Source organism: Manis pentadactyla, chromosome 5 (genome assembly GCF_030020395.1).
Source record: "Manis pentadactyla isolate mManPen7 chromosome 5, mManPen7.hap1, whole genome shotgun sequence".
NCBI lineage: Eukaryota > Metazoa > Chordata > Mammalia > Pholidota > Manidae > Manis > Manis pentadactyla.
Window position 1 is genome coordinate 161,317,453 of NC_080023.1, and position 14,113 is coordinate 161,331,565.

The following is a 14,113-nucleotide window of genomic DNA, read 5'->3' on the forward strand; positions in this document are numbered from 1 at the left end:
ATGATGTTTTCTATACCAGCTACACCATTTTATATTCCCACCAACAAGAAGAGGGTTCCAATTTTTCCACATCCTTGTCAACACTTGTTATCATCGGTTTTTTGCTTTGTTGGGGTTTTATTTTGTTAGTGGTCACCCTAATGGGTATGAGGTGATATCCCATTTTGCTTGACTTTCAGTTTCTTAATGATTAATGATGTTGAGCATCTTTTCATGTGCCTTTTGGCCATCTGTAGAGCTTCTTCAAGATATATCTATTAAAGTCCTTTGCCCATTGTATAATCAGGTTGTTCTTTGTTGTTGTGTTGGAGTTCTTTATACACTCCAGGTACTAACCCCCTTATCAGACACATGGTTTGCAAATATTTTCTATTTCACAGGTTACCTTTTCTTTCTATTAATTGTTTCCTTCGATGCTCAGAAGTTTTAAGTTTGATATAGTTTGGTTTTATCTATTTTTGCTTTTGTTGCTTGTACTTTTCATGTCATATCCAAGAAATCATTGCCAAACCAATGTTATGAAGCTTTTCCCCATTTTCTTCAAGCAGTTTTATAGTTTTAGGACTTATATTTAGGTCTTTAATCTATTTTGAGTTTATGTTTGTATATTGTGCAAGGTAATGATTCAATTTCATTTCTTTGCATGTGGCTATCAGTCTTTCCAGCAACATTTGTTGAAAAGACTATTCTTCCTCTATTGTGCTGCCTTGGCACCCTTACTGAAAACCATTTGCCCACATATATGAGTGTTTACTTCTGGGCTCTCTATTCTGTTCCACTGGTCTATATCTGCCTTTATGTCAGTACCACAGTCTTGATCACTATGGCTTTGTAATGTTTTGAAATCATGGTAAGTGAGTTCTCCATCTTTGTTTTCTTTCTTAAGATTGCTTTGGCTATTGAGGGTCCTTTGAGATTTAATACAAGTTTTAGGATTTCCTATTTCTACAAAAAAAAAGCCACTAAGATTTTGATAGGGAATGCACTGAATCTCTAGGTCACTTTGGGTAGTATAGACATTTTAACAATATTAAATCTTCCAATCCATGGACATGAGATATCCTCCTATTTATTTGTGTCTTCTTTCATTTATTTTGGCATTGTTTTGTAGTTTTTAGTGTACAATCCTTTTGACTCCTTAAGTTTATTCTTAAGTGTTTTATTCTTTTTGATGCTATTGTGAGATTGCTTTCATAATTTTCTTTTAGGATTTTTCATTGTTAGTGAATAAGAACGCAACTGATTTTTGTGTGTTGATTTTATGTCCTGCAACTTTTCTGAATTTTCTCATTCTAACAGTTATTTTTGCGGAATCTTTAGGGTTGTCTACATATATGATGTTATCAGTAAACAGATAGTTTTACTTCTTCCTTTCCAAGCTGGATGCCATTTCTTTCTTTTTCTTAACTAACTGCTTTGCTTAGACTTCCAGTAGTATGTTGAATAGAAGTGATGAGAATGGGCATCCTTGCCTTGTTTCTTGATCTTAGAGGAAAAGCTCTTGGTTTTTCACCATTAAGCACAGTGTTAGCTGTGGGCTTTTCATATCTGGATTGCATTATGTTGACGTAATTATCTTCTATTCCTAGTTTGTTGAGTGATTTACCATGAAAGGATGATTGATTGATTCTCATATGTTTAACCATCCTTGCATTTCTGGAATAATCCCACTTGGTTATGGTATATGATCCTTTTAATGTGTTGCTGAATTTGATTTGCCAGTATTTTGTTGAGCATTTTTGTATCAATATTCACCATGGATATTGGTCTGTAGTTTTCTTTTCTTATAGTATCTTTGTCTGTTTTTGGTATCAGAGTAATATGACCTCATAAAATGCATTTGGAAGTGTTCCCCTCTCTTCAATTTTTGAGAGTTTGAGGTTTGGTGTTAATAATTCTTCAAGTATTTGGTAGAAACCCCCAGTGAAGCCATCTAGTCCAGGACTTTTCTTTGTTGGAAGGCTTTTGATGATTGATTCAATATCCTTACCAGTTTCAAGTCCAGCCAGATTTTTAATTTTTTCATGATTCAGTCTTGGTAGGTTGTATGTGTCTAGGGATTTATCCATTTCTTATAGGTTATCTGATTTGTTGGCACACCCTTTCTATTTTTGTGGTAACAGTTGCATTTTTCCTCTTTCATTTATGATTTTTGTTATTGGGTTTTCTTTCTTTTTTCTTAGTCTGGCTAAGGATTTGTCAATTTTGTTGGTCTTTTCAAAACACCAATTATTTCATTGAATTTTTAAAATTATTTTTCTATAATCTATTTTGTTTATTTTTGCTCTGATCTTTATTATTTCCTTCTTTCTTCTAACTTTGGGTTTAGTTTGTTCTTCTTTTTCTAGTTCCTTGAGAAATAAAGTTAAGTTGTTGAAGTTGTTGATTTTAGATCTTTCTTTTCTTAATGTAGGCATTTACCACTATAAATATCCTTCTTAATACTTTTACTGAATCCATAAGTCTTGATATGTTATGTTCTTTTAAATTTATTTCAAGATATTTTCTATTTTCTCTTGTGATTTCTTTGACCAATTGATTGTTCAAGAATGTGGTGTTTAATTTCCACATATTTATGCATTTTCCAGTTTTCCTTTTGCTATTGATTTCTAGTTTCATTTCATTGTGTTTGGAAAAAATACTTGGTATGATTTCAATCTTAAGTTTGTTAAAACTTGTTTTATGTCCTAACATGTGATCTCTCTTAGAGAATGTTCCATATACATTTGAGAAGAAGATGTATATTCTCCTGTTGTTGGGCAGAGTGTTCTCTATATGTCTGCTAGGTCCAGTTGGTCAATAGTGTTGTTCAAATCTAAACTCACATTCTTGAGAAGATTTAGCAAATGAAGGAAAAAAGAAGGAAATGTCCTTAAATAAAGGATTTCTACCAGAAACCATAGCAAACATCATACCAAATAGTGAAACATTCAAGTCAGGAATAAGATAAGGATTCCCACTATCATTATTTAACACTGTAATGGGGCCCCAGACAGTAAAATATGATAAAGGAAAAGAAATGTGAGGAATAGACAGTAAAAATGATGAGACACATTGGTGTTATTTGCATATGAGGGGACTGTCTAGTGAGAAAAATCTCTTGAAAAACTATTATACCTAGTAAGAGAACTGAGTAAGATAAGATACATTTGCAATACACATGAATCATTAACTTTCCCATGTGCCAAAAGTTAGAGAAGGAAATGGGAGGGGGAAAGAGCACATTCACATTAACAACGAAGTCTTACAAAGGTCTGAGAATAAACCTTATAAGGCATCTGTAAAATCTATATGACAATAGCTACAAACCTTTATTAAGAGTAAAAATGGAGACCTAAATAAATGGAGTGTCAAACATTCAGAATTATACAGATGGCAGTTCTCTCTAGATTAATCTCTAAATTCAGCACACATATAATCACAATCAAAATGCCATCAGGTAAAGCAGATATTATAAAATGTTAATGGTAAAATCTAGGTGGTGAGTATATATAAATATACACTATAAAATTCTTTCACTTTTTCTGTATGTTTGAAACTTTTCATTAAAAAAGTGTTTGAAAAATGCCATCAGGATTTTTGATGGAATTTTAGCAAGCTGAATCTGAAATTCTTCTGGAAGGAGAAGCATACAAAATAGCTTTAAAAGTTTTGATACATAAATATTTTTAAAAACTTGCTTTATCAGACATCAAAACAAGAAATATTTACTTGTTTTTTAAACTTTATGTATCCTATATTATTTGAATTACTATCAAAACAATGGATAAAGAAGATTTGGTATATATATATATATATATATATATATATATACAATGTAATATTACTCAGCTATGAAAAGAATGCAGTCTTGCCATTGCTACAACATGGATGGACCTAGAGGACGTTATGCTAAGTGAAATTAAGTCAGAAAGGAAAAGACAAATATCATGTGATTTCACTTATATGTGGAATCTAAAAAACAAAACAAATGAACAAACAAACAGAAACAGACTCATAAATACAGAGAACAAGCTGGTGGTTGCCAGAGGAGAAGGGAATAGGAGGATGGTTAAAATAGATGAAGGGGATTAAGAGATACAAACTACCAGCGGTAAAATAAGTAAGTCATGGGGATGAAAAGTACAGCATATAGAATATAGTCAATACTATTGTAATAATTTTGTATGGTGAAAGACAATAACTGTACTAATCATGGTGAGCATTTCACATAATATATATGATTGTTGAATCACTATGTTGTACAACTGAAACTAATATATGTCAACTACAATTAAAAATTTTTTTAATTTAAAAAACATATTTTAAAGCTTGACCAATTAAAATAATGTATGATCAGCATAAGAAATGATAAATACATGAATGGATCATTTAGACACACTTCTTAAATATGAGGTTTTCAGAATATGAGAGGGCTATTTTTAAATCCATTTGGAAAGAGATACAAATCTGTAAGTATTAGGACAACTGAGTTTAATATCTAACTCACATTATAAAGAACAGTAATTTCCAAGTGAATTTGACAGAGAAATATAACAAGTGAAATTACAAACATATCAGAAAAAATAAGTAATTTTTTAAAGTTGTACCAAGAAAATTCTTCCTATGCAATACTCAAAACCTAGAAACCACAAAAGGTTGATTGACTTGACTATATAAATATTATAAACTTTTGAATACTACTAAAGGAAACCATTAATAAGGTTTAAACACAAGTGACACACTGGGAACAAATTTATAAAATATATTACAATTAATTAATTACAATGTATAAGAAAATGAAAAAGCAAAGTACACAAGCTATAATCTAGAAAAGATGCTCAACCTCACTAGTAATTAGGGAAATTAAAAGTATATCAAAAATGGGATTTTTCTGTTTCCTCACAGATTGGCAAAAACCAGAAGGGCAGACCATGTAACACTCATGCACCACTGCTGAGTATAAATTGGAGTATGTTTATGAAGGTCAATTTAGCAACAGCCATCAGAATTTAAAAAGACATATCCTTTTACCTAGCGGCTTCACTTCTATGAATCCGCAACATCTGATGAAGTACAAAAATACACACACACATAATCACGAAGATACTAATAAGGCTATTCACTGGATTGTTTCACAGCATGAACAGTGTCATCAATAAGGTAATGATAAAACAAAAAATAACAGAACATCCATACTAGGAAATGAAACCGAGTCATTTAAAAGGATTGAAACCTATATGTACTGATTTGCATACAGCACCAAGACATATTTAAATAATGTAATATTCCGTACAAATACATGATTTCACTGTATAAAGAACGATGTATGTAGACTTGTATTTGAATATGAGCAGAATTTAAAAGAACAAAGGATCAATCCATTAAACAGTAAGTGACCTTATTAGGAAGGAGAGAAATATTTACTTGTTTTTTAAACTTTATGTATCCTATATTGTTTGAATTATTGTCATGTGTTGCTTTTAGAAGTAAGGATTAGAATAAATAAAATTAATAGTGGCAGTAGGCAGTATACCCTGCAGATCAGGTAGCCAGCATATGGAGTGGTCATGAGTTGCTCATTTTGGAGTTGGGAGGTTTCAGTGTGATAGGAACCCTCATGTGAGTAGAGGGGGAGTGAGGGGCAGGCCCTGGTACCCCCACCCACAGGTTCTAAGACTTTGTTAAAGTGGATCCCCAAATTGTTATCATTACCTTATCATTTACTTGGCAACCTTGCCTTGTTGAAGCTATCCAATTGGAACAATAAAAACTAATGACCGTTGATTTACTTGTACTAGGGAGGGGGAAGGAATCTGGCCACTCATTGTTTTCAAATATCATTTCAAACCATCAGTAGATTTGACTACTTCACTGGACCCTTGACACCCTGAAATCCATAAGGGCATAATTTGATTGAAGCAAAATCCTTGGAAACACAGAGTTCTGACACTTGAAAATAGCCCTAGTTCTGAACATCCTAAAAATTGCATATTTGTGCAAAGTTGCACACAACAGCCTAAAAAATTAGTGAACCCCCATGCACTGAAAGTGTCAAAATGCTGCGCTGGGGCCAGATGTGCAAGCAAAACAAAAAGTCCAGCAGGTTTGCACGTGAATCAGTTTGGGCTAAAAGTACTAGAATGTATGAATACCTTTTTAGAGTCACTGGCATCAGCTGAGCAATCCCCATAGTGCCAGTGGCTAGAACTGTGAACCACTGCCATAAACTCGGAACTAAATCAATGGGCTCCATCTCAAGAGACTTTTGAAGTATAAAATAACACAACACACAAGTGGATCAACTTTCACTGATGGCACCACTGCTGTGCTAGAAAGTCCGTCTGAGAAATCTCCATGACCAACCAGGAAGCTGGACTTAACTTCCATCCATCACTCAAAGCACTTCACAGGCTGCAGTGCTCCCATCAGCTATGGTCCATCCACATGGCCCCAAGGTGGTTATCACTGCCCCTCCCTGTCTTAGCGTAGAGGACCTACTGAGGAGGAGAGGGGAGGTGATCGGACCAAAGTCACACAGCTCATCTGTGTGTGAGCCTCATATTCTGACTCTAAATCCTATCACCTTGACTGTGATTACCAACTGAATAATACCTTTAATTATTTTTACATTATTTATATTATCAATTACATTATTTTGAGCCTTCTTACAAAGGGCTCAAAGATTTTACAGCTGAATTATTCCAGTGTTGTTACTTTCTGGTTTATCTTTCAAAATGTCAGGGCTATCATGATCCTTAAAATTTTTAATATATTGACACTGTCAGAAGAGGGGATTATTTATTCTTAGGCATGACCAGAGAACTCCGATACAGGGGGCTCAGCAATTAGACCAAGGCTAGTCAGCAGGAACCTCCAACAAAAAGAACACAGGGAAACCCTCCGTCCTTGGGAATGTGTGTGGGCAGGACCCTGGCAGGACCCTGGTTTTCCCGCAGATCTGCTGGCTACAAGGGTCAGATTTCTAATGAAGTAAATAAAGGAATTACAAAGACCCCAAGCCTGTTTCTAAGCCTGAATCCTCAAATGTGAAAGCAACTTTCAAGCTCAGAGCTGGCCTCGTTTTGCTCTCTGGATATTTAAGGGTCTCACACTTTCTGCATGTAGTGATCACCGTTGAGCTGAGGGCACGGGGTCAGAGCTCTCTATTTGTTTTTCCCCCTCAAACAATTCTTGTTTCTGTCAAGTCACTAACTAAAATAGCCTGCTCCAGTCAGATGTTATCACCTCTACAGTGAACACTAATTTATTCTTCCTCAAGCTTAGAAAGGTGACATAAGTACAGAGGCCTCAGAATTAAGGGGACTTCAGAACCCACATATTTCAACCACTCACTTTGCAGGAATTATCTTGAAAGTACCACACTGTGGTTAGGATAGCCTTTGCCTGAGTGTCTCCAGAGACAGGGGGGTCAGCACCTACTGTCTGAAGTTTTTGGAGTTACTTGTTACTACAGCATAATCCAGCCCACCTAGACTCATAGGTGACTGAGAGGCTGAAAAGATGCTGGAAATGGTACCTTGCAGTAAGCACCCCTCAAAAAAATTCCTTTCTACAGCTTTTACTCACTAAATTTAATTTTCCACTCAAAAACAGTTGAGGGCTTACTATGTGCCAAGTACTATGTGCTGGGCACTGGGTATACAAAGATCTTTGAAAACATGCCATCCGTGTGCTCAAGAAACTAATAGCTCATTCACCGGTATTCTGGAGCTTGCTCCCCTTCTGCACACACTGGATGTCCCTGCCTGCCTGCAGTTAGGTCTAGCCAAAGACATGAAAGCAAGTGTGTCATCTCCAGGGGACAGCTTTAGGGGAAAGTACATGCTTTGCCTTGCTACTTACTCTCTGGCCCGGCAACTGGCAATGTTCCAGATCGTGGCTACTCTATTAGCCTGGGTTCTAAAGCTGACCCACAAGGTACACACAGTGTCAGCAAGAAATAACCTGGGTTTTTTTAAGCCACTGAAGTTTTTGGAGTTACTTGTTACTACAGCATAATCCAGCCCACCTTGATTCATACACAGTAAATGGGAAGCCAGACAAACAAATAAACCAAAATCAAACAGTAAAGTGAAGGCATGAACAAGATTGAGTGAGGGTACAGGAAAAGGCTTGCCACCCACCTAAGTTTTCTGGAGGACTCGGGTAAGGCCTCACAGAGGGGGCAGCCCCTGAATCAGAGGTTGAAGGTGAGTAGGCACTGCAAGTCAGCATGTTGGGAAAAGGGTGTCCTAGACAGAGGGAACACTTGATGCAGAGCCACAGAGGGCAGGGAAAACATGGTCGTTTGGAGTGCTGCGAGGAGCTCAGCTTTGCTGGCCTGTGCGGTCTGAGCGTGGTGAATCACCATGAAACTTCTGGGACTCTCACTTGCATGGGCACCTCCAAAGCCTGTATCTATATTTTTATAAATGTAAACTTATAGTCTTCATGCTTGTTTGTTTTTCTTAGGAGGGCCTCCCCCCTAATGTTGAGGTTCCACAAAAGCTGGATCTGCCATTGATGGGGTAGAGATGAACAAGGAGGCGATTATACGTCTACAGAGAAGACCTGTAGACCTATTAATCTTCTGCAACACTTCTTTCAACCTTTGAAAAAAAGAATCATGTTCCCTAAGTCTCCTTTTCCCCAAGCCGGTCATCTTTATTCCTGTCCTTTGTGTCAGGGGTTGGAATGTATGCACTGTCTCCGTGGCTTTTCTTGAATGTGCTCGATCTGTTTAAAGAGTAGCACCCAAGCCTAAATCTAATTCTGCAGATGTCCATCACTTTCCTAGTGGAGTTTCTATGTCATACTTAATCCTTCCATAGAAGTTGTTACCCAAATGATGCCAGATTATTTATACTGTGTAAATCCCCCCAAAATATGGCTCAGTGTTCTGGGATTTAATTCACATCACCAGCACCGGCACCAAAATGCAACACTTGTTTGCTTCAGTTTCAGTTTGGCAGACTTTGAGGAACAAGACAGATAGTTAATTCATTTAACAAATGTTTACTAAGCACATACTCTGTGCCAGGTACTGTTCTAGATCCTAGAATATGGGTAAGATTAAAAAGAAGATATAAGAACCCCTGCCTTACTGGAGTTCACATTCTAGTTTGAGGGAGAGACAATAAGCCAAATAAGTAAATAAAACTGTGTATTAAAGAGTAGTAAGTGTGATGGAGAAAAAGGAAGCCAGGAAGGGGACAAGGAGTGTGGTCGGGGGCAGTAGATGGGTTGCAGTTTTAAATACGGTGATTGGAATGGCTTCACTGAGATTGTGACGTTGGAGCAGGGAAACAGAGGTGAGGACGCCAGCCATCTGGATGGTGAGAAGAGTATCCCAGGAAAACTGGTACAAAAGACTGTGATGAGCCTAATTTGTTCAAAGAACAGCAAGGAGGCCAGTACAGCTGGGTGGGAGCAGGAGATGGTCAAAAAAGTCAAAGGTCAAAGAGGCGAGGAGGCAGACTGGACAGAGCCATTGTGAGGACTTGGGTTTCTCTGAGCTGGGCAGCGACACGGGGAAGCTGGAAGCAGAGGGCCGACACGGTCTAACTGGAGTCCTATAGGATGCCTCCGTGGGCCTTGTTGAGACACACTGGTGGAAAAACAAGAGGAGAAGCAGGAAACCTGGCCGGCGGTTTCAAATGTTCCAACAGCAGCAATCCAGGCAGCAGACGACAGTGGTGTGGGCCAGGATGGTAGAGATGGAGGTAAAGAGAAGTGGCTGGATTCTGAATATGTTTGAATGTGGAGCCAACAAGATTTCCTAAGGGGCTAGATGGAGTGTGCAAACATTGTCTCCATAGGATTTGGGGTTGACTCTGAGATTTTTGGCCTAAGCAACTGGAAGGATGGCATTCCCATCAACCATGACAGGCTTGAACCAAGAAAGCCTACTGCAAAAACAAAAGCAAATCTGTGCTGCTAAGACTGGAAGGTCCCTTTCTAGGAGAAAAACTTAATTGGGCTGGTTTGCTCATAAGCATTTCAGGAAATTAACGGGGCAGGCTGCTAATGAGCAGGAGACTGTGCAACGCCAGTGTTCCCAGAGAGAAGATTGGCCTTTGCCAAAACCTGCTCAAACTACAGAGCACCTACAGAAAGCCGGGTTGTAATTTGTGCAAGGGGCTGGGGACAGGGAAGCTGGGAGCAAACCTAGGATACCTGGAGAGCCCCTAGTGAGAATCTGCATTCCCTGAGGCTGGGGCAGCTCCTCCCAAAGTTTAATACATACATTTAAATGTACTTGCACCCTAAATTTCGTTTCAAGTACAAAAGTAAATTACTTTATTAAATTTAAAACTAGTAGTTTTAAAAAGAAATATAAATGGGATTGTTCTGGATGTGGTTTCACTTCTGAATTACATTTGTTTTGTTTCCATTGAATTTTTCCAGTGTGGGCCGGAGAGTTTGCAGGCTAAATAGCTTGCAGACTAGTGGGCCTGCTTGAACTTCTCAAGAACATTTCATTTAAAAAGGAACTCCCTGGCTCTCCCCCTAGATGTGATGCTCCTCCCCCTCCTTCCAAGCTCTGTCTGCATTGGTGACTTTCTTCAATGGCCTCAAAACAAAGCCCAGCAAGATTTTACACAAAGAAAGGATGCTTGATTTCATTCACAGTAAGGGGAATACTAATTAAAATCACTCTGATTCTCTTTCACTTACTTTGCAAAAGCTTGAAACGTTTGACAATATATTGAGATGGCGAGGGTTTGAGGAAATAAGGCACTCTCACACACCACTTGTAAGAGTGAAAACTGGTAAAAGCTCTACTGAGAATTATTTAACAATAGCCAACAAAGTTATAAATGCTCATTCCTTACGGTTCAGAAAGTCTTTCTTTGGAACGCAGCCTACAGATATACTTGTGCATGTGTGTGGTAATGTATGAAGAATGTCAACACTGTAACAGCAAAGGACTGGAATAACCTAACTGTCTACAAACAAGGGAATGGAACAACAGGTACTTGTAAAAAATGAACAAGGGAGCACTTTTTCCACTGTGATGGATGAAACTTCAAAATACTTGATATATGTTGTGTTTTAAAAGAGCAAAGTGCAGATGAAAATATGTACAGGTGCTTATGTATATACACACTTGAAATCTCTCTAGCCAAACACAGGAGAAAATAGTTACAGTTGAACGGAACAGGGAGATAGGGAAGCTTTCCTCTGTAAAAGTCTGAAATTCTGCAGACATAAAAAGAAAAGAAATCCTCCCATTTGTGACAACATGGATGGTTCTAGAGGGTATTATGCTGAGTGAAATAAGCCAGGCAGAGAAAGACAAATACCCAATGATTTCACTTATTTGTGGAGTATCAGAACAAAGCAAAATAGAAGAAAACAGTAGTAGACTCACAAACACTGAGAAGGGACTAGTGGTCACCAAAGGGGTAGGGTTGAGGTAGGGTTAGGGAGGGGAGAAGGAGGGGGATTAAGGGGCACAATAATTGACAATCACAATTTAGGTTGGTCACGGGGACTGTGTAGTACAGCACAGAGAATACAGTAAATGATTCTGTAACATCTTGCTATGTTGATAGTGACCACACTGGAGGGGGTGAGGATTTAATAATATGGGTAACTAATGAACCACTGTGCTGCATATCTGAAACCAAATAAGATTGTATATTTAACTTATAAAAATTGATACTTAAAAAAAAAGTAGGATATAGTTTTAAAAAACTCTGAAATTCTGAACAATGTGAATTTGTTCTGTAATCAAAACAAAAAGTTAAAATTTGAATAAATATGTAAATGGAAAAAATGTTAGTACATTTCTCAAAGCGTGTGGGTTGTTACAAATAGCAACAAGTGAAAAAGTGAGTGACTAATGGCGTGGAGGCAGAGGTCCTTATAGAATATGTGGCTGGGGTTGAATGCCACGTGGAGCTCCTTTACCTTCCAACTTCCTATAGATACAGATGGGCTTTTGGGTTAACCTGTGTGTGGTGCATGGGCACTTCAAACACCTAAATACAGGCTATAAATTAAATATATTCACCTGCCTCCAGCTTAAGGCCATAGTCCTGAAGTAACCGGAGGAGGAATGGGATACTACCTGCACAGCATCCTCTTCCCCGATTAGAAAATCCCACAGCAGCGGGTTATCTGGCCTCCATCTGAGTACCTCCACAGTCCAGCAGCGCATTATCACAATGATCAATTACAAAGTTCCTTTCTTAGTTGGACCTGACTCCCAGGTTTTTAGCTCTGTCTTTTGAAACACACAGATCAAGCCAACACTCCTTGCTCTGATCAGTGGACCCTCTCTGCCCACCAGCCTTTTGTGCAGTTGGAAATCATGTATCCTGTGTGCTCCCCTCCACGGTGTAAGCATCCCAAAGCCCCCCACCCTCCAGTGACCAGCTCTTCACATACGTTCCGATCTGTTCACATCTCTCTCAAAATGTGGCAATAAGAAGTGGACAAGCATGGAAGATGAGGCCCAACCAGAGAGAAGGAAATAGAAGAAGTGTTTTAATTAATCTACTACCACTACTAACAATACCAGAAATCTATTGGGTAGAAACTCTGTTTTCTTTTTCTCCCCACACAGAGGAGGAATCTGGCCCCACAGAGGTAAAGTGACCCAGTGGGACAAGAGAACACTCTGGAGTTTGGTAGGACTGGGATCTTTTCATCACAGGGCCATTTGGGTACACATTTTCAGACACCTATTTACAGTTCTGACACAGGAGTTCTGGACTTTATTCCCCTTTGCCTCTTTGAATTCTAATGTTTTTGTCCTAAGAAAGGAATGTTGCTGTCTCTTTTTCTTTATTATAGCCATGCCACTTGGGATCCCAGCTCTGTAGCCATTGAGCCATTGCAAACTCCAGAGGGACTTGGTGGTGAGAGTCCTTGGGACTCCATGTGCATAGCACCTCTGCCCCAAAGTACCACAGCCCTGTGAGATCTGCTCTGAACTCCCTTGTTAAATCTTTAGGCTGGTCTCCATCCTCCACACAGAATAGTTCTCTCTCACAGCACCCTAACTGTCCTTCCCTAACATTTATCCCAATGTGTCACTGGGTCTTTATTCACTTATTTTTCTGCTCATCACCCCCACCTCCAGGTTCTAAGCTCTGTGAACTTGGGGCCTATATCCACAGCACAGCACCTGGTACATAACAACAATTTTTAGCAAATGAATGGACAAATAAATGGGAACTGAGAAGAGGGTTAACAACTCTAATATCAGACAGAGCTTGGTTTGGGTCCCAGAGCCCTACCATTATGAGCTGTGTACTCCTGGGCAAAAGACTTAATTCCTCGTAATCGGGTAAAATGGAGACAATAATGCCTACTGCACAGACCTGACATGAAATTCAGTGAATTGATGAGGAGTGTACAAGAGGATTTAGCACGCTGCCTGGTACATAGTTAGCACTCAGCAAATGATAGTTATTGCGGCAATTGCTCTGCCCTAATTCTACAACCTCCCACTCAGAGGCTGGCCATTGGAGAACGACAATTAACTATAATAGCAAAAGGTACATTAGTTGTTTAATCCTGCTAAATTTTTTTTTTAATTGTGGTAAAAAACAGGTAATAGAAATGCTGCCATTTTAGTCATTTTTAAGGGCGCTGCACAGTGCTGCTGACTACATGCACACTGTTGCACAGCAGCCCTCCAGAGCTCCCCTCATCTGGCAAACCTGAAATCCTGTACTCGCTGAACAACAGCTCCCCTTTTCCTCCCCCAGCCCCTGGCAACCACCACTCTACTTTCTGTTTCTAAGAGTTTGACTACCTAAGATATGTCATTTAAGTGGAACTACAGTATTTGTGTTTCTATGACTGGCTTATTTCACTTATAATAATATCCTCATGGTTCATCCGCATTGTACCAGGTGACAGGAGTTCCTGCTTTTTAAGGCTGAACACTATTCCATCATATAGATAGACCACATTTCCTTTATCCGTTAATCCCTTTATCATACATGATGGACACTTAGGTTGCTCCCACCCCTTGGCCATGGAGAACAACGCTATGAACCTGGGTGTGCAAACGTCTCGAGACCCTGTTCTGCTTCTTCTGGATACATATTGTTTCCTTTTTTTAAAGCTCTGCAGAACCCAATGATGCCAGCAGAGCAGCACCAGTCACTGT

The 14,113-nt window shown here is 38.7% G+C and overlaps 1 protein-coding gene across 11 annotated transcripts in view; it reads right to left on the reverse strand.

The window, feature by feature from the left end:
- Window positions 1–14,113, reverse strand: part of ZHX3 (zinc fingers and homeoboxes 3) — a 136,023-nt gene that overhangs the window by 25,461 nt on the left and 96,449 nt on the right. Inside the window, exon 3 of one of the 11 annotated variants that reach the window (XM_057503001.1) lies at window positions 6,135–6,479. The exons of the other annotated variants lie outside the window; for them this stretch is intronic. The gene's annotated coding sequence lies outside the window, so the exon portion shown is untranslated. The remainder of the gene's footprint in view (window positions 1–6,134; window positions 6,480–14,113) is intronic. 11 annotated transcript variants of the gene reach the window in all.